The sequence below is a fragment of the Microcaecilia unicolor genome, chromosome 1, assembly GCF_901765095.1.
Source record: "Microcaecilia unicolor chromosome 1, aMicUni1.1, whole genome shotgun sequence".
Taxonomy (NCBI): Eukaryota; Metazoa; Chordata; class Amphibia; order Gymnophiona; family Siphonopidae; genus Microcaecilia; species Microcaecilia unicolor.
The window spans coordinates 757,336,904-757,358,655 of NC_044031.1; the positions used below are offsets into that span (position 1 = coordinate 757,336,904).

General features: G+C 43.1%; 1 protein-coding gene across 1 annotated transcript in view; it reads left to right on the forward strand.

Annotated features, from left to right (window-relative positions):
- Nucleotides 1-2,895: 2,895 nt before the first annotated feature.
- MEF2A (myocyte enhancer factor 2A) overlaps nucleotides 2,896-21,752 on the forward strand; it is a 297,626-nt gene continuing 278,769 nt past the window's right edge. Inside the window, 2 exon segments of the mRNA XM_030189732.1 lie at nucleotides 2,896-2,981; nucleotides 9,523-9,525. The gene's annotated coding sequence lies outside the window, so the exon portion shown is untranslated.

The window sequence follows — 21,752 nt, forward strand, 5'->3', positions numbered from 1 at the left end:
GAGCAAACTTCATTCACCACCACCCTCTGGTGTCTGCCCGTCAACCAGTTCCTAATCCAGTTCACCACTTCGGGTCCTATCTTCAGCCCATCTAGTTTATTCAAGAGCCTCCTGTGGGGAACCGTGTCGAAAGCTTTGCTGAAATCTAAATAGATTACGTCCATAGCACGTCCTTGATTTAATTCTCCCGTCACCCAGTCAAAGAATTCAATGAGATTCGTTTGGCACGATTTCCCTTTGGTGGAACCATGTTGTCTCGGATCTTGCAACTTATTGGCTTCCAGGAAATTCACTATCCTTTCCTTCAGCATGGCTTCCATTACTTTTCCAATAACCGAAGTGAGGCTTACCGGCCTGTAGTTTCCAGCTTCTTCCCTATCACCACTTTTGTGAAGAGGGACCACATCCGCCGTTCTCCAATCCCTCGGAACCTCTCCCGTCTCCAAGGATTTATTAAACAAATCTTTAAGAGGACCCGCCAGAACCTCGCTGAGCTCCCTCAATATCCTAGGGTGGATCCCATCCGGTCCCATGGCTTTGTCCACCTTTAGCTTTTCAAGTTGTTCATACACACTCTCTTCCATGAACGGTGCTCTATCCACTTCAATCTCATTTGTACTTTTTGCAGTCCATCGCGGTCCTTCTCCAGGATTTTCTTCTGTGAAAACAGAACAGAAGTATCTATTTAGCAAATTTGCTTTTTCTTCATCATTATCCACATAGCGGTTCGCAGTATCTTTTAGTCTCACAATTCCCTTTTTAGTCATTCTCCTTTCACTAATATACCTGAAGAAAATTTTGCCACCCCTCCTTACATTTCTAGCCATTTGTTCTTCCGTTTGCGCTTTCGCCAGATGTATCTCTCTCTTGGCTTCTTTCAGTTTCATCTGGTATTCCTCCTCGTGTCCCTTTTCTTGAGTTTTTTTTGTATTTCTGGAACGCCAACTCTTTAGCCTTTATTTTCTCAGCCACTTGTTTGGAGAACCATATCGGTTTCCTTTTTCTCTTGCTTTTATTTACTTTCCTTACATAAAGGTTCGTGGCCCTATTTATAGCTTCTTTCAGCCTGGACCACTGTCCTTCCACTTCTTGTATTTCCTCCCATCCCATCAGCTCCTTCCTCAGGTATTCCCCCATTTTACTAAAGTCAGCATGTTTGAAATCCAGGACTTTGTGTTTTGAGTGGCCACCCTCCTCTTCAGCCGTCATATCAAACCAAACCGTTTGATGGTCACTGCTGCCCAGGTGGGCACCCACTCGGACATTTGACACATTATCCCCATTTGTGAGTACCAGATCTAGCGTCGCTCCCTCCCTCGTGGGTTCTGACACCATTTGTCTGAGCAAAGCACTTTGAAAAGCATCCACGATCTCTCTACTTCTTTCCGATTCTGCAGATGGAACCTTCCAATCTACATCCGGCAGATTGAAATCTCCCAACAACTGCACCTCTCTTTTCTTCCCCAACTTTTGAATATCAGCGATCAGATCTTTATCTAGGTCCTCCAATTGTGTCGCGGGTCTGTAGACAACACCCATATGGACAGAGGTTCTATCCTCTCTTTTTAAGGTGATCCATATCGCTTCTTCCTTTCCCCAGTTCCCTGTTATTTCAGTCGCTGTGATATCATTTCTCACATACAGAGCTACTCCTCCACCTTTACGCCCCTCTCTATCCTTCCTAAAAAGATTATAGCCTGGTATGTTTGCATCCCATTCATGGGAACCATTGAGCCATGTCTCTGTGATTGCAACTATGTCCAAGTCTGCCTCCAAGATTAGGGCATGAAGGTCATGAACTTTATTGCTTAGACTGCGAGCATTTGTGGTCATCGCTTTCCATCTACAATTCCAAGTATGTGTTTCAGTTTTAGTGATTTGGGGGTGTCTTTTCTCTTTGGGTACCTTCATATCTTTTTGTTCCACCTTCTTCGCTTTTTCTTTTTCTTCTGCCTCAGTTTTATTTTCAGGAGCATCACAGTGCTGTAGTGGAGCAAAAGAATTCTGTAGGGGCAACACTTGTGAAGGTGGATGCTTCTGTGTCACATAACGAAGCCTGCCTGAGCCTACTGTGAACCATCTATTCTTAGGTGGTATTATCCTTTGAGGCAGTGGTAAGAATTTGGTATGATTCTGTGCAGTCCTAGAAGTTGCTTTAAGTGCATTCAATTCCTGCTTTACTTTGCTGAGCTCCTGTTTTAAACTAGCAAGCTGAAGACAGATAGGACAAGCTTTAAGTCTCCAGCAGCTTGGTCTTGAAACTAAAGCACCACAATTATTACAGAGAATAAAAGTCATCTTGATTTGTTGAAATGGGTATGAACAGGTGTACTATGATGGGGTTGTAATTAGGGTGGGGTTAATTTATGATAGTATATTTGGTAAAGCCATATAGGAAGTGTCAGTCTTGGGGTGGGTGGGCTTAAGCTTAAGACCTATGGAACGTGTTTGCTGTAACCTATGTCTAGAACAGCATTGAAATGCCCAGAGCCACAAGTCATAAACGTTTGCTAGTGTTTTTATATCGAAATATTTTTTTATTGTCATCATAAAGCAAAAATACAGGCACATAGGCAGCACTTACATCCACAATACAGCATTGCAACTCTTGAGCAATGACAAAAAAACCCCATTTTGAATATAACCCTCCCCCTTCACAGACTCCTGGAAATCCCCACAACCCCCACTCCATGTGCTCCTAACAGAAAGAATGCAAAACCTAACCCTCCCGAATGTCCTATTGCTTTCAACAACAGCATCTGCCAATGTTTTGGGTCGCTCAATATGGCGTCAAGCCCCGCCTATCGGCTTCAGCCCCCGGAACGGGCGAAGCGCGCTCCTGCCGTATAAAACCTCCTCCGGCGTCCTGCTCTCTCTCTGACGCAACTTCCTGTTTCCGAGAAGGCGGGCGGCCTCCGAGGGAGAGCGAAGTTGTGTCATAGGGGACGGGGCACTGGAGAAGGAAAGCTGCGGGATTGTTGGTGGGTAACCTCAGGCGCGAGCTTAATGGTGTTGCAGGGGGGAGGGGGAGACATGGCAGAGCGGCCCCGAATGCGCGTGACTTGGGAGCTGCGATTTTCAGTCCGAAGTGGCGTTAGATGAGCCGCCTAACGTTTGTTTGTTTTGCATTGGAGAGTTTTGTGCATGAGGCGTTGAATACTTCGCATGTGTCCGAACGTTCATTGACAGCTACCTCGCCCTCCCACAATTGCAACCCAGCTATTTCAGCAATACTTTCTGCCATTTCCTCCCAAGCTTGGCCACAAGTGCTTATTTATTTATTTATTGCATTTGTATCCCACATTGTCCCACCTCTTTGCAGGCTCAATGTGGCTTACAATACATCATGATCAGTGGAAATATAATAGAAAATTAGACATTTAGTGTTATAGAAGGATCTTGGTTAATATTATAATGATAAACATGATAGTAGTATAAGAAGCAGATATTATAAGGCAATTCTGGATGTATTTGTAGGAGTTCACATTTGTTGATCTTGTTAAAGAGATGGGTCTTCAGTAGTTTTGCAGAAGTTACTTAATTCATGAATCGTTTTTAAGTTGCTGCCTTGTGTTGAGCAGTGTTTCTGAGCTCCGCTTCTGCAGTCTCCAGGAGCCAAAAAAAGCTGTCAGCTGGGATCTCCCTTTGTTCCTGGACGATCGGGTTGACTTCTGTCGTTAAAACTGCAAAGGGGATCGTGGTTTAACTTTTTTTTTTTCCTCGACAGTGACAAGTTTGTTTTATTTTGGTGCAAGTGCTCCGGTTGTTTATCTGGCTCTGGCAGTCTCGGGGGATAACTCTGTATAGTCTGTAGGGGAGGTGTGAGCTCTCATCATAGGCAAATAATTTGGAACCTGGTTGATGACTGTCTCTCTCCGAATTTTGCCAGGGTATGTAAGCTTTTTATGGTGGTTTTTTTCATCTATAATTTTCTGTTTTGTTTACTTTGAATTTTGTAAATCCGCTTTGTACCACTAGTTGGGACCTGGCAGGCTTTTAAGAAGCATGTCGCATCACATATTACCCTAGAAACCAGGACGCTGTGTTAGATGCATTTGTATGGTTAAATTGACTGTAGGTCTTTAGGAGATGAGTGCAAAGTTGTATGTGGTTCCTGATATCTTTTTATGAGTACATTGAACGTGGCACTCTTGCAATAATGTGTACCACTTTAGCATAAGGTTTGACTGCAGTAGTACTATAGCTTGAATCATGGGAAAAAGTATAATATTTTTTTTTTCAATGACAAGATGTAATAACGTTTTCTAGTCTCCAGAGGTTACTGTAATGCTGATTGCAATCATAAAGGGTGTGCATGTAATGTATGCTTTTTATTACTCCACTTGGATTACACTCGAGAGTGCACCTGTTACTCTGCAATTGTTGATCAACAGATGTTAATACTGACGAAAAGGAAAGTCCTGTGGCTTCCTTACAGCAGTAATGTGCAAGTTTTGTAAATGTCAGCTTCTTGATCTTTGTAAAAGGGATTCGTCATCAACATCTTTTACCGAGGGTAAAAAGAACTTCCTTGCACCTGTACCACCTGTTTCCTGAATATTAAATATAGTGTGTTGAATGGGTTATTTTATTATTTTTTTTGATTGAGATCAGGATTATTTTTTGCATAATTATTTTATGCTATTTGTTTTCAGTCATGAGTAATTCACACCTCAGTCTGTAATATGTTTTTTTTTTTTTGAAGGACTTAAACATTTATTATCGTCAAGTGAACTTTTGACTGTAAGCTGATAACTCATGTCATATACTGTGAGAGTTTTGCAGTTTAATTCAAAGAAAAAAAATATATAACTTCAGATAATTATTTTAGTATTTGCAAGTCAAATAACATAGTTGTAATAGGTCCTTGTCTCGTAGAACTTAGCCCATGCAGGCGCCTAAGGTCATGAGACCGAAAGTGAATTTCCTAAAACGACAATGAGGGTTAGTGGTAGACCAAGATCCCAATTCACCTATGCTGGCTGTTGGTTTATTAGTATGATTTATAAGGGCACTTGATCCTTTTTCAATTATTTTGAGAGCTGTTTTTTGACCTCATAATTTCATTTTGCTCCTTTAGGCCTTCAATTCCATTAACTTTTGCTGTTACCAGTTTTTGCCATTTTTAAAAATCTGCCTCCAATGTATCTGTCTAGTCAAGCAGTCTTCATTGATTTTTAAGCTGGGGCCACTTTGAATTCTAATGAGCTGAAGGAGAGCAGCCAAATATCTTCTCATGTGAGGCCACAACACTGCTGACCAGTTTGTGTTAATGCAACCAATTACAAATATTCAGTAGAATTCTCAATAAATATTCATGCCTATGAAGTAAATCTATAGCTTTAAACAAAAGTGGGTAGAAAAAGCGTCAAAGAGCTCCAGGTAGGACACCTAGGCAGCTAATAACTCTTCATCATTGGCAAAAAAAAAGCACCCCACAATTTTCTTAAGTGCAGAAGTACCATCCTTTCAGTTCATATAATATATATTTTTGAACATTTATGTAGCCTTCTCCAGCAGAATAAAGTAGTCCTTAGGCATGCATTTTACTTTGCTAAAAAATGTTAGAAATGAAAGGGTGGTACTTGGAAATTGTGGTGTTGTTTTTCTTGCCAGTAATGGAGTTATTAGTCTATAGGTGTTCTACCTGGAGCTCTTTCAGACTTTCCCCACCCACTTTTTTCACCTTTGTTTAAATCTACAGATTCACTTCAGACTTGAATATTTGAGGATTGTATTGAATATTTGTAGCTGGTTGGATCAGTTCATCCTCTACCTATCTTTTTGAAATACAGTTTGTGTTAATGACGTCCACCTTCAAACTTCATTAAGATCGCGGGTGGTGGTGGTGGTGGTGGGGGGGGGGGGTTATCCTCAAGGTTGTGAGCATTTCCAAATGCATTCTTTCTTGTCTATTGCAAAATGCCTTGTCCTTCAAGCATGTGGCTCCCCCCCCCCCCCCCAAAATCCACTTTCCATTTTCTATCCTGAGCCTGGTTAGAGAGGCAGAATAGCAGGGAAAAACCCCTTAAAGACAATGGTGGTTACTCCAGAAGTTTCCAAGAGCCATCATTGGCCCCCAGGCCTTGCATTGAAGAACACTGGTTTAGTCATTTGAGTAACATTTCTGTGTTGGGCATAGTGTACCTTGGTTTTATTCTCAAGCTCTGCAATCCTAGACCCTGAATCTGGTCATTAAGTGTCATACTTAAGCGATGACCTTCACTTCTTCACCCTGGGGAACTTGTATGCTGTTTTTGTAGCATCCCTAACTGATTTGGGCAGTCAAAGACTGGATGTGTAGATCAAACCAGGAACCTTCATGAATGAGTTTCTCTAAACTCAGAATGCTGGCCTGATATCTGAAATGTTTTTATCTTTATCTAGCATAACTGGCTTTGAGACATGTAGCTGACATTGCTAAAGGCTGTTGGGGTTCTGATCAGTTGGAAGCCTATGGTAGAACGGAGGGGAATAGAGCCACTTATATCAAAAAGGGTTGCAGTGTCCGCAGTTAACGTGAAACACTATTCAAGCCAGCCTTGTAGGATATGAACTCGCTATGCCATGCCTGCACGTCTTTGTATTTGCATAAGGTCAAGGGACCGTCGTGGAAGAGTCTGGATTTCCCTATGCATATACCCTGTTTCCCCGAAAGTAAGACATCCCCCGAAAATAAGACCTAGTAGGGGTTTTCCTGAATTGGTAGATATAAGGCCTCCCCCGAAAGTAAGACCTAGCAAATTTTTGTTTGAAAGCAGGGACGCCGGGCGCCCCCTCCACCCACCCTCTGTCGCTCCCGGAACTAACTTTGAACGCCTCCTTTCACCTTCGCAGCAAGCAGCAGCAGGGCAGACCTCTCCTTCCTTCTGTGCCCCGCCCTCACTGACGTTACGTCAGGCGAGGGCGGGACACGGAAGGAAGGCGTGGCCTGCCCTGCTGCTGCTTGCTGCGCAGGTGAAAGGAGGCATTTAAGGTTAGTTCCGGGAGCGACAGAGGGCGGGCGGGTGGGCCAACCCCGAAAAATAAGACAGCCCCTGAAAATAAGACAGCGCATTTTTGGGGGCAAAAATTAATATAAGACAGTGTCTTATTTTCAGGGAAACACGGTATGTTACAATCAGAACCACCCTTTCCAGGGCAGAAGTTGACAAAGATGTGGTTGCTCTCACACTGTTGAATGAGAACCATGACTTAGGGCCCCTTTTACTAAGCCGCGTAAGCGTCTACGCGTGCCAAAATGGACTTACTGCCCGACTACTGTGTGGTTCTTGCTGTCATTTCATTTTTGGCATGTGTCCGCTATGCGCGTCTGGAAAATATTTTTTATTTTCTGGTGCGCGTAGCGGATGCATGCCAAGTGGCATATGACGCACGTACGTCATTAATGCCCAAATTCTTTACTGCTAAGTCTATGGCTGGCGGTAAGGTCTGAGACCCAAAGTAGACGTGCAGCAATTTTGATTTTGCCGCACGTCCTTTTTTTTGGGGGGGGGGGGGGGGGGGGAGGGAGGCCTTTTTTTACAGGTGCACTGAAAAATAATTCTGCACATGCCCAAAACCCGCACCTACACTACTGCAGGCCATTTTTTACCACAGCTTAGTAAAAGGACCCCTTAGTTTATAGGCATACAGGCGGTACTCCTGTTAGGGGGAATGGAACTTGATGTACTGCCTTTCGGTGGCTTTTGCAACTACATTCAAAGCAGTTTACATATATTCAGGTACTTATTTCGTACCAGGGGCAATGGAGGGTTAAGTGATTTGCTCAGAGTCACAAGGAGCTGCAGAGGGAATCGAACCCAGTTCCCCAGGATCAAGATCCGCTGCACTAACCACTAGGCTATTCCTCCACTCTAGTTCTAGACAGACAAACTTTCCTCAAAACCCTGGAACTAAAAATTCCTTATACTTCATTCAATTGTACATATAATTTGCCTTCAATTTAGCCACCCACTTATTTATCCCAATAACTTGATCCTACCAAGCTTCATGGTCTGTCTCAACTGCACATACCCCCCCCCCCCCCCTCTGCTGCCTATTAAGATGTTTCATAGTATCATACTGACGTTATAAGCATCATATTAGTTGTTTGTGTCCATCAGCTGAAGCAGCAATGATATCTAAGTTTTCTTCAAACATCAGGGCTTGCAAGTCTTGAGCCTTTTTACTTAGGCTATAGGTATTTGTGCTCATTGCTTTCCATGTGCTTAGTGAGTTGCCTGGTTGATTCAAGTTGCGTATTTCTAGGACTGGGGAGAATGAGCCAGAAATGATTGAGAGCGGAATAAACGAGTTTGGGAATAAGGAATTGTGAGATTTGCTAAGGAGGGACACCCATCTTAAAAGCCTTGAAAGTCAAAGTGAGGAGCTTGAAGATGATAATGTTGTTCGACCAGAAGCCAGTGATACTTTAGCAGTATGGGGGTTAACACGATAGAACTTACAGGCGTGACCAGATGGATAGCAGCGTTTTGGAATGACTGGAGATGCTTAAGGTTAAAACTACTATTTTCCACATAAACAACATTACAGTAGTCCAATCTTGAGACCAGGATGGATAGAATAACTGAATGAAAAGAGGTATGATCAAAATACTTCCTGATAGAGTGGAGTCGATGCAAAGTAAAGAAACCTGATTTACAAAGACCGGAGATTTGAGTCAAGTGTGATACCTAAATAACAGAAGAACTCTACCAGGAAAATGGGGGCGCTAAAAAGATGAAGCAGAAATGCCACCCATAAATCAGCAAGCAACATTTTTTGAGGGTTAAGAACTAGTCTGTGTGCAGAGATCCAAGTAGAGACTTTGTCCAAACAATCTTGCAGAGAGCCAGTGTTGGGAGAAGGATTTGTGAGAAAAATGAAAGGAGGTTGTCAGCTTAAAAGTGAAAAGAAATCCCAGTGACCTGAATAAGCATAGCTAATGGGGTCAAAAATAGGTTGAACAACAGAGGTGACAGGACAAGATCCCTGAGGAACCCCATAAATGAGTCTGCAGAGAAGAAACTGAGACTGAAGTATTCACCTGATACGAATGCTCAGAGAGGAAGCAACCCAAGTGAAAAAAAGATGTCAAGTAAAAAGTGATTAACAAGATCAAAGGCTGCCGAGAGGTCAAGAGAGACTGCAAGGATGATGAGGTTTTTATCCAGATGGGAGTAAATCTTACTAAGAAGTGCGGTTAGGACAGTCTCTGTGCTATGAAAAGGGTGAAATCCTGGTTGCCTTGGATGCAAAGCTAGTGGATTTTCCAGGAAAGAGGTGAACTGGGAGAGGATTTTTTTTTTTTCAAGGATCTTGGAAACGAAACATAAGTTTGAAACAGGACGAGAATGGAATATGTGAATCTAATGAAGGTTTTTTTTAAAGAATAGGATGAACAACTAACTGCATGTTTTCAAGAGGAAGGCACTGTTCCAAACAAGAGACTGTTGTTGATAACCGAGACAACCTCAGGTAGGATCTGAAGTTCAGAAATCTTCAATCAAGTGGAAGGGAGGGGATCAAGCGAGCAGGAAGTTGGTCTCCTACCTGCTAGAACTGAGAGTGATGCTGTCCAGGTTGAAGTCCCAGTACTAGGGAGAGGGGATTGATGTGTGCGTGGGGACGAAGAAAGGTTAGAACAAGATTTATGGTCTAGCACAAGAATTATGGTCTAGCACATCAAGGGAGACACTAGATAAATTGGGTTCTGGGTCTGGGAATGAGCTGACAAGATCTTACACCTTCATATGTTTTTCACATTCTGATATCTAAAATGTATAATAGAAAATGCACTCAGATAAGAGTTTTATACACTGATCTAGACTTTTCAGTGTGAAAGAATAGTTGCAGAAATATTCAAAAAGTGTTGATTACATAAGTAACATAGTAGATGACGGCAGAAAAAGACCTGCACGGTCCATCCAGTCTGCCCAACAAGATAACTCATATGTGCTACTTTTTGTGTATACCCTACTTTGATTTGTACCTTTGCTCTTCAGGGCACAGACCGTATAAGTCTGCCCAGCACTATCCCTGCCTCCCAACCACCAGTCCCGCCTCCCACCACCGGCTCTGGCACAGACCGTATAAGTCTGCCCAGCACTAGCCCCGCCTCCCGATCTCGACTAAGCTCTTGAGGATCCATTCCTTCTGCACAGGATTCCTTTATGCTTATCCCACGCATGTTTGAATTCCGTTATCGTTTTCATTTCCACCACCTCCCGTGGGAGAGCATTCCAAGCATCCACCACTCTCTCCGTGAAAAAATACTTCCTGTCATTTTTCTTGAGTCTGTCCCCCTTCAATCTCATTTCATGTCCTCTCGTTCTATTGCCTTCGCATCTCCGGAAAAGGTTCGTTTGCGGATTAATACCTTTCAAATATTTGAACGTCTGTATCATATCACCCCTGTTTCTCCTTTCCTCCAGAGTATACATGTTTAGTTCAGCAAGTCTCTCCTCATACGTCTTGTAACGCAAATCCCATACCATTCTCGTAGCTTTTCTTTGCACCGCTTCCATTTTTTTAACATCCTTCGCAAGGTACGGCCTCCAAAACTGAACACAATACTCCAGGTGGGGCCTCACCAACGACTTATACAGGGGCATCAACACCCCCTTTCTTCTGCTGGTCACACCTATCTCTATACAGCCTAACAACCTTCTAGCTACGGCCACCGCCTTGTCACACTGTTTCGTTGCCTTCATATCCTCAGATACTATCACCCCAAGATCCCTCTCCCCGTCCGTACATATCAGACTCTCCCCGCCTAACACATACGTCTTCCGTGGATTTCTATTCCCTAAGTGCATCACTTTGCATTTCTTCGCATTGAATTTTAATTGCCAAACCTTAGACCATTCTTCTAGCTTCCTCAGATCCTTCTTCATGTTTTCCACTCCCTCCCGGGTGTCCACTCTGTTACAGATCTTAGTATCATCCGCAAATAGGCAAACTTTACCTTCTAACTCTTAGGCAATGTCACTCACAAATATATTGAACAGAATCGGCCCCAGCACCGATCCCTGAGGCACTCCACTACTCACCTTTCCCTCCTCTGAGCGAATTCCATTCACCACCACCCTCTGGCGTCTGTCTGTCAACCAGTTCCTAATCCAGTTCACCACTTCAGGTCCTATCTTTAGCCCATCCAGTTTATTTAAGAGCCTCCTGTGGTACCTTTTGGCTCCACACATGGAGAAGCCTTTTTTGTAGCTATAACAGCCATGAATTGTTTTTCCTTAAGGGTTTACCAACTACGCACAGCACGATGGTGTGGCTTATTCCTATTCTTGGTGGAATATGTTAGGTACTTTCAAGTTGGGGATCATCTGAACTGAGGTCTTCAAGTCTTGCCGCAGATTTTTTGTTGGGACCAGGACTACTACTTATCATTTCTAAAGCGCTACTAGACATACTCAGTGCTGTATACTTGAACTTGAAGAGACAGTCCCTGCTCGACAGAGCTTACAATCTAATTAGGACAGACAAACAGGACAAACAAGAGATAAGGGAATATTAAAGTGAGGATGATAAAATAAGGGTTCTGAACAAATGAATAAGGGTTAGGAGTTAAAAGCAGCATCAAAAAGGTGGGCTTTTAGCTTAGATTTGAAGACGACCAGGACTGGGCTACTCAAGGACATTAACTTCCTTCTTGCTAAGCTATTCCATTGTTGCTTTTGTTTTGTGCTTAGGATAGCTGTCTTGCTGAAAGATGAATATTCTCTCCAGTTGGCAGACGAAAACAGGTTTTCCTTTATGATCTGCTTTCCTTCAGCTTTGCTTCCATCTTTGTAGAGAAATCCTGAAATTGAACAGTTACCACTTTCCCCGCTCTTAGAGAACTCTATAATTATTTTGAAATGATCATAAGCCTCATGAGGTCCTTTTACTAAGGTGTGCTGAAAAATGGCCTGCGGTAGTGTAGGCGCGGGTTTTGGGTGTGCGCAGAATCATTTTTCACACACCTTTAAAGGCCTTTTAAGAATTTTTTGCCAAAAATGGATGTGCGGCAAAGAGAAAATTGCCGCGCGTCCATTTTGGGTCTGAGACCTTACCTCCAGCCATTGACCTAGCGGTAAAGTCTCATGCGGTTGCCGGGTGGTAATGACCTACGTGCACCAAATGCCACTTGATGCGTGCCCGATACGCGCGGCAGAAAATAAGTATCGGATGTGCAGCAAAAATTAAATTACTGCAAGAGCCACACGGTAGCCGTTCTCTAATAGACGTTTACGTGGGTTTTCCTTAACCTAGAGCTACCAGGACACTATACTTCAGTGTCCTGGTCATTCAAAATCGTTTTCACATTATAATAATGGGCCTGCATATTTGAAAATTTCTTATAGCTGTTTCCGTAATCTGTACCTTTTTGAGCAACTTTATCCTGGAATTTTTAGCATGTTTAATCCCCAGCTTCAGATTCATCTTATATAACAGAGCTTGATTCTTCATTCTAGAGTATTCAAATCAGAGTAATTACTGTGATTTTGCACATGTGGGCTCTGTTTAACTTAGGAGCCTCGTTAAGGCAATTTGTGGACCTGGAGCTAATTTGGGTTTCCTAAGACAAAGGGTGTGGAGACTTATGCAAGCAATGTGCTTTGGTTGCTTCTAATTACTTTTTGATTACTTCTGTAATTATTTTCTATTGAAGGTGTAGATGCAGAATGTTGTGTAGGTCAGTGACGCAAAACCCAATTTTCCCATTAAGGCTCTTCTTAATCGGGTCTTTAAAGGTTATAACTGAAAATCGGCTGCCCTGCTCATAAACAAGCCAAGCAACCTAGGAGTGGATACTGATGTATTAAGTTTGACTAGAAACTGGTTGAGTGATCTAGTTATCACCACACTTTTTGCCTAATCTGAGAGGTGATTGGAGTTTTTTCTGTGGAGACCAGGGTTAACTGGGGTGAAAGAATTTATCCTGTTTAGTGATTATGAACCTTCTTGATCGCTTCTCCAGTATTCTGGTTATCAATAGAAATCAAACAAAATAAAACATGGAAAAGAAAATAAGGTGATACCTTTTTTATTGGACATAATACATTTCTTGATTAGCTTTCGAAGGTTGCCCTTCTTTGTCAGATCGGAAATAAGCAAATGATAACCTTAAGAGTGGACTAACACGGCTACCACACTCCAGTATTCTGGAAAAGCTTAGCTTTTGAGGCTTCACAGGACTTGACTTTACTTTTTTGGTTAAATTGAGGTGGGACAGTCTATTTATTTCTGTATAGCTTCTGTTTTGCACTCTGTGTAGCATATTTTCGTGTCTTCTTGTTTTGATTATGCATGTAAAAATAGAAAACTGTTGTGGGTAGTAGACACACTTTTACTAAATAAAATACACGGAGAGCATCAGACATAAAAATTACCAGAGCGTTCACCCTGTCCCCTAATTTTAAAAATCGACTTGCTTTTACCCGTTCCACTCCACTCGTATTTCCCCTCAGCTGTCTCTCCAAGCTGAACAGCCTAACTTTAGCCTTTCCTTATATGAGAGATGTTCCATCCCATTGATCATTTTTGTCACCATTTTCTGTACATCTACTAATTATGCTATATCTTTATTTTTTTTGAGATGCATTTTACATAACACTCATGGAGCAGTACAGAGATGATGTTCTTTCTTTTATGTTCCTTTCCTAATGTGATCTTATTTCTGGCATGTTATGTCAAGTTCTAGAGCATAGAAGCTATGGAGGGGCATTTTCGAAAGAAACGTCCAAGTTGCGATTTGGACGTCTGTAAAACGTCCAGATCCGGGGGCGGGGAAAACCGTATTTTTGAAACAGGATGAATGTCCATCTTTCGTTTTGAAAATACTATCAGAGACGTCCAAATCCAAGGAAGTCCCTGGATTTGGACGTCCAAATGCAAGCCATTTGGACGTGGGAGGAGCCAGCATTTCTAGTGCACTGGTTCCCCTGACATGCCAGGACACCAACCGAGCACCCTTGGGGGCACTGCAATGGACTTCATAAAATGCTCCCTTACCTTGTGTGCTGAGCCCCCCAAACCCACTACCCCCAACTGTACATCATCTGACTTAGATCCTGCTGTCCACAGACGAGACCACTGGTAGTTAGTAAGTTGGTAGGTGTGCGTGTATATACAGGAGTATATTGCAAGCAGAAAACTAGACAAGTGCTGTTCACGTTTTTTCAATGACGTTTTCATTTTAATTTGTGTAGGTTATTTTCCTTTTTAAAATTTATGTCACAACATAGTGTTTGGAAGGTAGAGACACAACTAAAACATTATTTGCAGTGAGTTAGTTGTTTTGACAGCACCTTTCTTTTTGCTCCTTAGGACTTTCCAGCTCAGTAGCCATCGGGGCTGGAATTTGGTATCGTGAGCTTCATTTGGAACTACTTGTATGTTTTGGCTCTTAATTTGTGGGCCAGTTAGTTCAGAAGAATTTCCAGATTTGTTTCATGCTTTTGCTAGAAGTGTTGTAGTGTCAGATATGAGTAATAAAGGGATGCCTAGCTCCTTCCATAATGTTCCAGTGGTAGCAGGATTGGTAATTTTGCATATTGTGAATTGAATTTGGGAAAAGTAGCATGCTATCCACATTTTGTTTTCCAACAAGCAGCAACAAATTGATTTCACGCATTATGAGGATGCTTGAAATCCCTCCTGACTAGTAGTGGTGTGCATTGGCAAGATGGTGGTGTGGAGGAAGAACCAACGTGTGTTTCTGTTAAATCCTTTGCGTAATGCCTGGGCTCCTTGCTTCAAGGGTTCTTAACTAGTGATGCCGCCCAAGGGGTGTGAGGAAGGTTTTTTTTATTGAAACTCTCTAGATAGAGTGAAGGCAGTAATTAGGATAGTTATTGGTACTAAACTGTGTACTACTGTAATTTTAGTGGCTTCTTAAGCAGTTGGCCCTGTTAGCGGCTAACAGCGACTTATGTAACTGTCAGTAGACACTAGGGAGCACATGGTGTAGGAAGGGGAAACGGGTTTAATGGATAAGTTAAGTGTATGGGAACCCCTGTTGGTCTTCCTTTATGTTTTCCTTTTATATTTTATTTATCTATTTTAGCATCCTTTGTATTAGATATTGGACCTCCGAATGGAAGACTAGATCTGGACTATTTTGTTTAAATGTATTTGCTAAGCTGCGGATTCAACGACTAGGATTGCTTTTTTTTTTATTACATATTATTAATCCAGATTTTATATACCAGTTTGAGAATTGCTTGGTAGTATATTTAAAACCTATAAATAAAATAAAAAGAACCTCTGCTATTTCATGTCATTATGCAAGAGAGGAGAGCCTAGGACCTCCCCCCATTTTTTACTTGCTTTTTGAAGCCCCTTATGGCAGGATCTTGTGAAGTTGAGTTCTTTTCTTATTGTTTTATGCTTTGAAAATGTTATTGTGAACCACTTTGATTATATGAAAGGCGATATATCAAGTTTTAATAAACTAAACTACAGGGAGCAGACAAGCTTGAAACAGACATAAAAGGAACATGTAGTGTTATATTGCCAGAACACTTCCTGACTTGGATACATTAGTTCACTTAGAGGGGCATTTTCGAAAGAAACGTCTAAGTCAGAATTTGGAGGTTTTAAAAAGACGTCCAAATTCGGAGGCGGGGAGAAGGTCATTTTTGAAAAAAAGATGGACTTCCATCTTTTGTTTTGAAAATAGCAAGGACGTCCTTGGATTTGGACGTCTTTGACTTTCGGCAATTTGCGAATCCAAAGATGTCCAAGTCATAAACATCCAAATGCAAGCCATTTAGACATGGGAGGAGCCAGCACTTGTAGTGCACTGGTCCCCCTGACATGCCAGGACAGCAATCGGGCACCCTAGGAGCCACTGCAGTGGACTTCATAAAATGCTTCAAGGTACATAGCTCCCTTACCTTGTGTGCTGAGCCCCCCCCCCCCCCCCCCAAAACCCAATACCTCCAACTTTACACACTACCATAGCCCTTAAGGGTGAAGGGGGTCACCCTATATGTGGGTACAGTGGGTTTGTGGTGGGTTTTGGAGAGCTCGCTGTTTCCTCCACATATGTAACAGGTACGGGGGTATGTGCCTGGGTCCGCCTGTCTGAAGTGCACTGCAGTACCCACTAAAACTGCTCCTGGGACCTTCATGTGCTGTCATGGAGCTGAGTATGACATCTGAGGCTGGCATGAAATATTTTTAAAGATGTTTTTTGAGGGTGGGAGGGTGTTAGTGACCACTGGGAAAGTAACGGGCGGTCATCCCCGATTCCCTCCGGTGGTCATCTGGTCATTTCAGGCACTTTTTTGTGCCTTATTCGTAAAAAAAAAAAACACGTCCGGGTGAAAATGTCCAAGTGTTCGGTCATGGACATCCTTGCTTTTTTTGATTATGGGTCAAAGACGTCCAAGTGTTAGGCATGCCTAAGTCCCGCCTTTGCGACGCTTCCGATACGCCCCCTTGAAATTTGGACGTCCTTGCGACGTACTGCAGTTGGAGACGTCCAGAATCGGGTTTCGATTATACTGATTTGGACGTCTCTGAGATTTATGTGGAAAGATGGATGTCCTCTTTCGAAAATGAGCCGGATGGCCTCTAGAATGCAACATAATAAAAGTTAATAGACCAGACCAGCTAGGCTTCTGCAATTTGTGAGGGGAAATCAACTATGTATTCCCTTGGTTAAAGAAGCCCTTCCTAAGCACTGTGTGTTGGATTTCTATACTGGTCCTCTGAGAGAGATCTGTTAAGTTGGATCTCTTCTTTTGCTGTATATTTACTTTTTTGTAGTTTGTGTGTTTCACTGTATGTTTTGTAATCCACTTTGTTGTCTAAACTTTCTTATTTACGATCTTTTTTTTTTTTTCTGATGGATAATATAGAAGTGATAACAGAGGATCACTTCCAAAATGGTGCAAAGCCCTAACTTAGAAAGCGTATGTATTTGGATTTAGCTCGCATTTCCCTGTCGGGCTGACAATCTGTGTGTACCTGAAGCAATAGAGAGTCAAATGATTTGGCCAAGATCACAAGGAGCAGCTGCACGATTTGAACCAGGCTTCCCTGGTTGTCAGCCCAGTGCTCGAACCACTAAGCTACGCCTCCACTGACAGCAGCTAAAGACCACAGTGGCCCATTCATCCTTCCTACTAAGGTGGTTAAAGCTGTAACTGCCACTGTGTGCAGCCTACCTCCCCCATGTTTCTTAAAAATTCCGATCTGACGAAGAAGGGCAACCTTCGAAAGCTAATCAAGAAATGTATTAAGTTATGTCTAATAAAAAAGGTATCATCTTATTTTCTTTTCCATGTTTTATTTTGTTTGATTTCTATAGATTCTACATGGAATGTTGCTATTCCACTAGCAACATTCCATGTAGAAGTCGGCCCTTGCGGATCACCAATGTGGCCGCGCAGGCTTCTGCTTCTGTGAGTCTGACGTCCTGCACGTACGTGCAGGACGTCAGACTCACAGAAACAGAAGCCTGCGCAGCCTTCTACATGGAATGTTGCTAGTGGAATAGCAACATTCCATGTAGAATCTCCAATAGTAGCAACATTCCATGTAGAATCTCCAATGGTATCTATTTTACTGTCATAGTAATGCTTGAATGTTTTCACTTATATACACTGTCAGCTAGCACATTTGCTTATTTCCGATCTGAGGAAGAAGGGCAACCTTCGAAAGCTAATCAAGAAATGTATTAAGTTATGTCCAATAAAAAAGGTATCATCTTATTTTCTTTTCCATGTTTTATTTTGTTTGATTTCTATAGATTCTACATGGAATGTTGCTATTCCACTAGCAACATTCCATGTAGAAGTCGGCCCTTGCGGATCACCAATGTGGCCGCGCAGGCTTCTGCTTCTGTGAGTCTGACGTCCTGCACGTACGTGCAGGACGTCAGACTCACAGAAACAGAAGCCTGCGCAGCCTTCTACATGGAATGTTGCTAGTGGAATAGCAACATTCCATGTAGAATCTCCAATAGTAGCAACATTCCATGTAGAATCTCCAATGGTATCTATTTTACTGTCATAGTAATGCTTGAATGTTTTCACTTATATACACTGTCAGCTAGCACATTTGCTTATTTCCGATCTGAGGAAGAAGGGCAACCTTCGAAAGCTAATCAAGAAATGTATTAAGTTATGTCCAATAAAAAAGGTATCATCTTATTTTCTTTTCCATGTTTTATTTGGTTTGATTTCTATTGATAACCTTAAGAGTGGACTAACACGGCTACCACACTCCTCTACTTAAAAATTCAAAAACTCATTTTGCTGCTGTTTTGAGCTGAAGTGCTCCATTCTTAGTTTACATTATTTTCCTCCATGTGTATTGCACTTTTTGAAGTACCTCATTTAATTTGTTTAAAACCTGCCTATTGATTTAGTGCCTGGTGAGGGGCAATGAACGTCTGCAGTTTTTGTCTCGTATATAACAGTATATAGCTTTTAACCAGTTATTCTCTCCACTACCTTGTGGATGCCTAGAATGTCCTCCCAAATAGTTTTCATGAAGTATTTCTTGACTCTTGCTCTGGGTAGTTCCATTATTATGTTTCCCTAGTTCTGCAGCTTCCTGTCTTTGGGAAAAAGTTTATTTTATTTGTTAACAATGAAACGGGCCCTAGGAAGGCTCTCTCTTCCCTGCCCTCCCATCCGTGTCCCGCGATTCTCTCCTCTACTCTCCCTCCCATCCCATCCATGTCCATCAATTCTCCTCCCCTCGATTTGTACCTGAACGTTCTCTGACTGGCTGGCTGGCTTCCGTTCCGTTCATAACATCCCTCCTGACGTCAGCTCGCCTCCAGCGTTCCCCTCCCTCTCACTGTTACGCCCTCTGACGTCATTACGTTTTGACGCATGGGCGGGACAGTGAGAGTGAATGGAGCGCTGGAGGCTGGCTGACGTCAGGAGATGTTATGAACTTAGCCAGCCAGCCAGCCATGGAACGTTGGAGGTACAAATTATTATATAGGATATATTTCAAGTATTCAGAACTCTCTATTGTATCTCACCTTTCTTGTATCTCTAAGATGTACGTCCTTAGAGACAGCAGCAGATGAATCGAGAGGCATGTGTCCATCTGCAGTGGTACATAGAGCATGACATCCTATGTAGTCCTGTCTCCAGCAGGTGGATGGATGTCTCTCTCATGCTCCTGGATTCTTGACTTCTGGCTCCTGTTCTGGTCCTGGCACAGTGTAGCTTGGAGTGTGTGGCTGATCAGTGCTGGCTTTAAGGGTATACATGGTCACCACAGGTCTTTTCCCCACCCTCTCGCCTTCTCTTGCCTGTCTTGTTTCTCCTCCTCCACATTAAAAAAAAAAAGTTGGTGGGGCATCAGAGAAAGTTCTGTTTTGGCTCCTGGGCAAGACGTTGCTATTGCTGGAGGAGTGCAGCACTTGACACTGTCCTCACTCAAAACCCTTGAAGACACGGGTCAGTGAGTGGATTTTTTCCTGTTTGACTCAGGGCGCAAAAAAAAAAGAACCACATGGCCATGGAATTTGTAAAACGGTGCTCCCGCTGTGGTAAGCAGAGAGCGCCTTCAGGGCAGTGTTGGGGAGATTGCGCCGGGAACCTGTTAATGGAGGAGACCGGCTGTGCTGAACTGTCGCTGGTTTCCTGCGTGACGGAGGCACAGGACAACGTGTTTTCTGCAGAGAACTGTATTCGGTGGCCATCTTGCAGCACAAGTCTGGGACCACGCTTGTCAGTATGTCGATGCTGGATTTTTCCCATGCATTCCCACAGCCCCCTGCTGACATGTTTGGTCTCATGGGGGGGAGGGGCAACTGAATCTTCTTCTGATTTTATTCTATTATTACATAGGGCCTACCTGTTAAGGTAATCAGGTCGGGATCTTGTGCTGCCATTTGGGGGGGGACCTCTGTGGGGCTCTGCAGAAGTCCCTCACTCAGCCCTCAGTGGATCCGGCGCCCAAGCGTCTGCAGTATGCATCCCTTTTGGATGGGGGACTCTTTGGCCCTGCGCTCCCTGCCTTTGCTGGAGGGCAGTATTTCAGGGGCTACTGTACCCTCTCAGGCTCTGTTGGATCTGGAGGAGGGAGAAAAACAAACGGACGAAGCGGATGACCCCATGGCGGTCAGTGTTTTTCATAGGGAAGTACTTATTCCCTTTCATTACTAAGGCTGTCTGGGCCCTGGGTATTTCCTCTCAGGATGCCCTTGCTCTGGCTACTTCTAACCCTAAGATGGCGAGCCTGAGTCCTTCCTGGTCCATGAGACCATGCAGGAAACTATTTCTGCTCAATGGGATACGCCCATGGTGCCCTTGCGGGTAGTGAAGGCTGTAATTGGACCCAGTGGCCCCTGTGGAGCTGGAGAAGCTCTGTACTCTTTGAAAAAATAGATTCACTTTTACCCGTTCTACACCACTCAGGATTTTTGAAGACCTCGATTATATCTTCCCTCAGCCTTCTCTTTTCAAAGCTGAAAAGCTCAAACCTCTGTAGCCTTTTCTCATATGAGAGCAGTTCCATCTTTTTTATCATTTTTTTCGCTCTTCTTTGACCTTTTTTTAATTCTGCTATGTCTTATTTTCCAGATACGGTGACCAGAATTGAATGCATCAGTCGGTGAGGTCACACCATGGAGCGATACAGAGGCATTATAGTATTCTTGGGCTTATTTACCATCCTTTTCCTATTAATTTGCAGCATCTTGTTTGCATTTTTGGCTGCCACCACACACTAGGCAGAAAATTTTAGCTTATTGTCTGCAATGATTCTTAGATCTTTTTCTTGGGTGCTGACTCCCAAGGTGGACCCTAGCATCAAGTAACTGTGACTTGGATTATTCTTCCCAATGTGCATTACTTTGCATTTTTCCCCACATTAAATTCCCTCTGCCATTTACATAGTAACATAGTAGATGACGGCAGAAAAAGACCTGCACGGTCCATCCAGTCTGCCCAAGATAAACTCATGTGTATACCTTACCTTGATTTGTACCTGTCTTTCTCAGGGCACAGACCGTATAAGTCTGCCCAGCAGTTTTTCCTGCCTCCCAACCACCTGTCCCGCCTTCCATCACCGACTGTGGCACAGACTGTATAAAAGTCTGCCCTCCCCTATCCTCGCCTCCCAACCACCAACCCCTCTTCCCCCCACCTGCTCTGCCACCCAATTGTAGCTAAGCTTCTGAGGATCCATTCCTTCTGCATAGGATTCCTTTATGCACTGTAAAGTGGATCCTCTTTCCTCCTGGGTTGCTGCTCTTCCAAGAAAAAACCCAAACAAAAAAAAACACACTCCGGTATGACTCCCCTTTGTCTCAAAAAACAAATATAAGGAAGCTTTTTATTGAATAGGAGGAACGTCCCTCCTTCCCCCAATTGCTTCTCCAAAACAACAAACACTGCTACACCGTGCAGGCTTCAACCTCTGCTTTCTCTCCCGGTCCCCTGGAGAGTAGCAGGAAAAAGAAAAAAAAAACACCCAGCGCAATTCAGCCCTGGTTTCCAAACACAGTTCAATTTTTAGCCAAGCTTCAAAAACATAGCTCAGTCCAGCTAGGCTTTCAAAACACAAGTCAATGTTAGCCAGGCTTTCAAAACACAGTTCAGTTCTAGCCAAGCCTTCCAAAACACAGCTCAGTTTAGCCAGGCTTTCAAAAACACCGCTCAGTTTAGCCAGGCTTTCAAACCACAAGTCAATGTTAGCCAGGCTTTCAAACCACAAGTCAATGTTAGCCAGGCTTTCAAAACACAGTTCAGTTCTAGCCAAGCCTTCCAAAACACAGCTCAGTTTAGCCAGGCTTT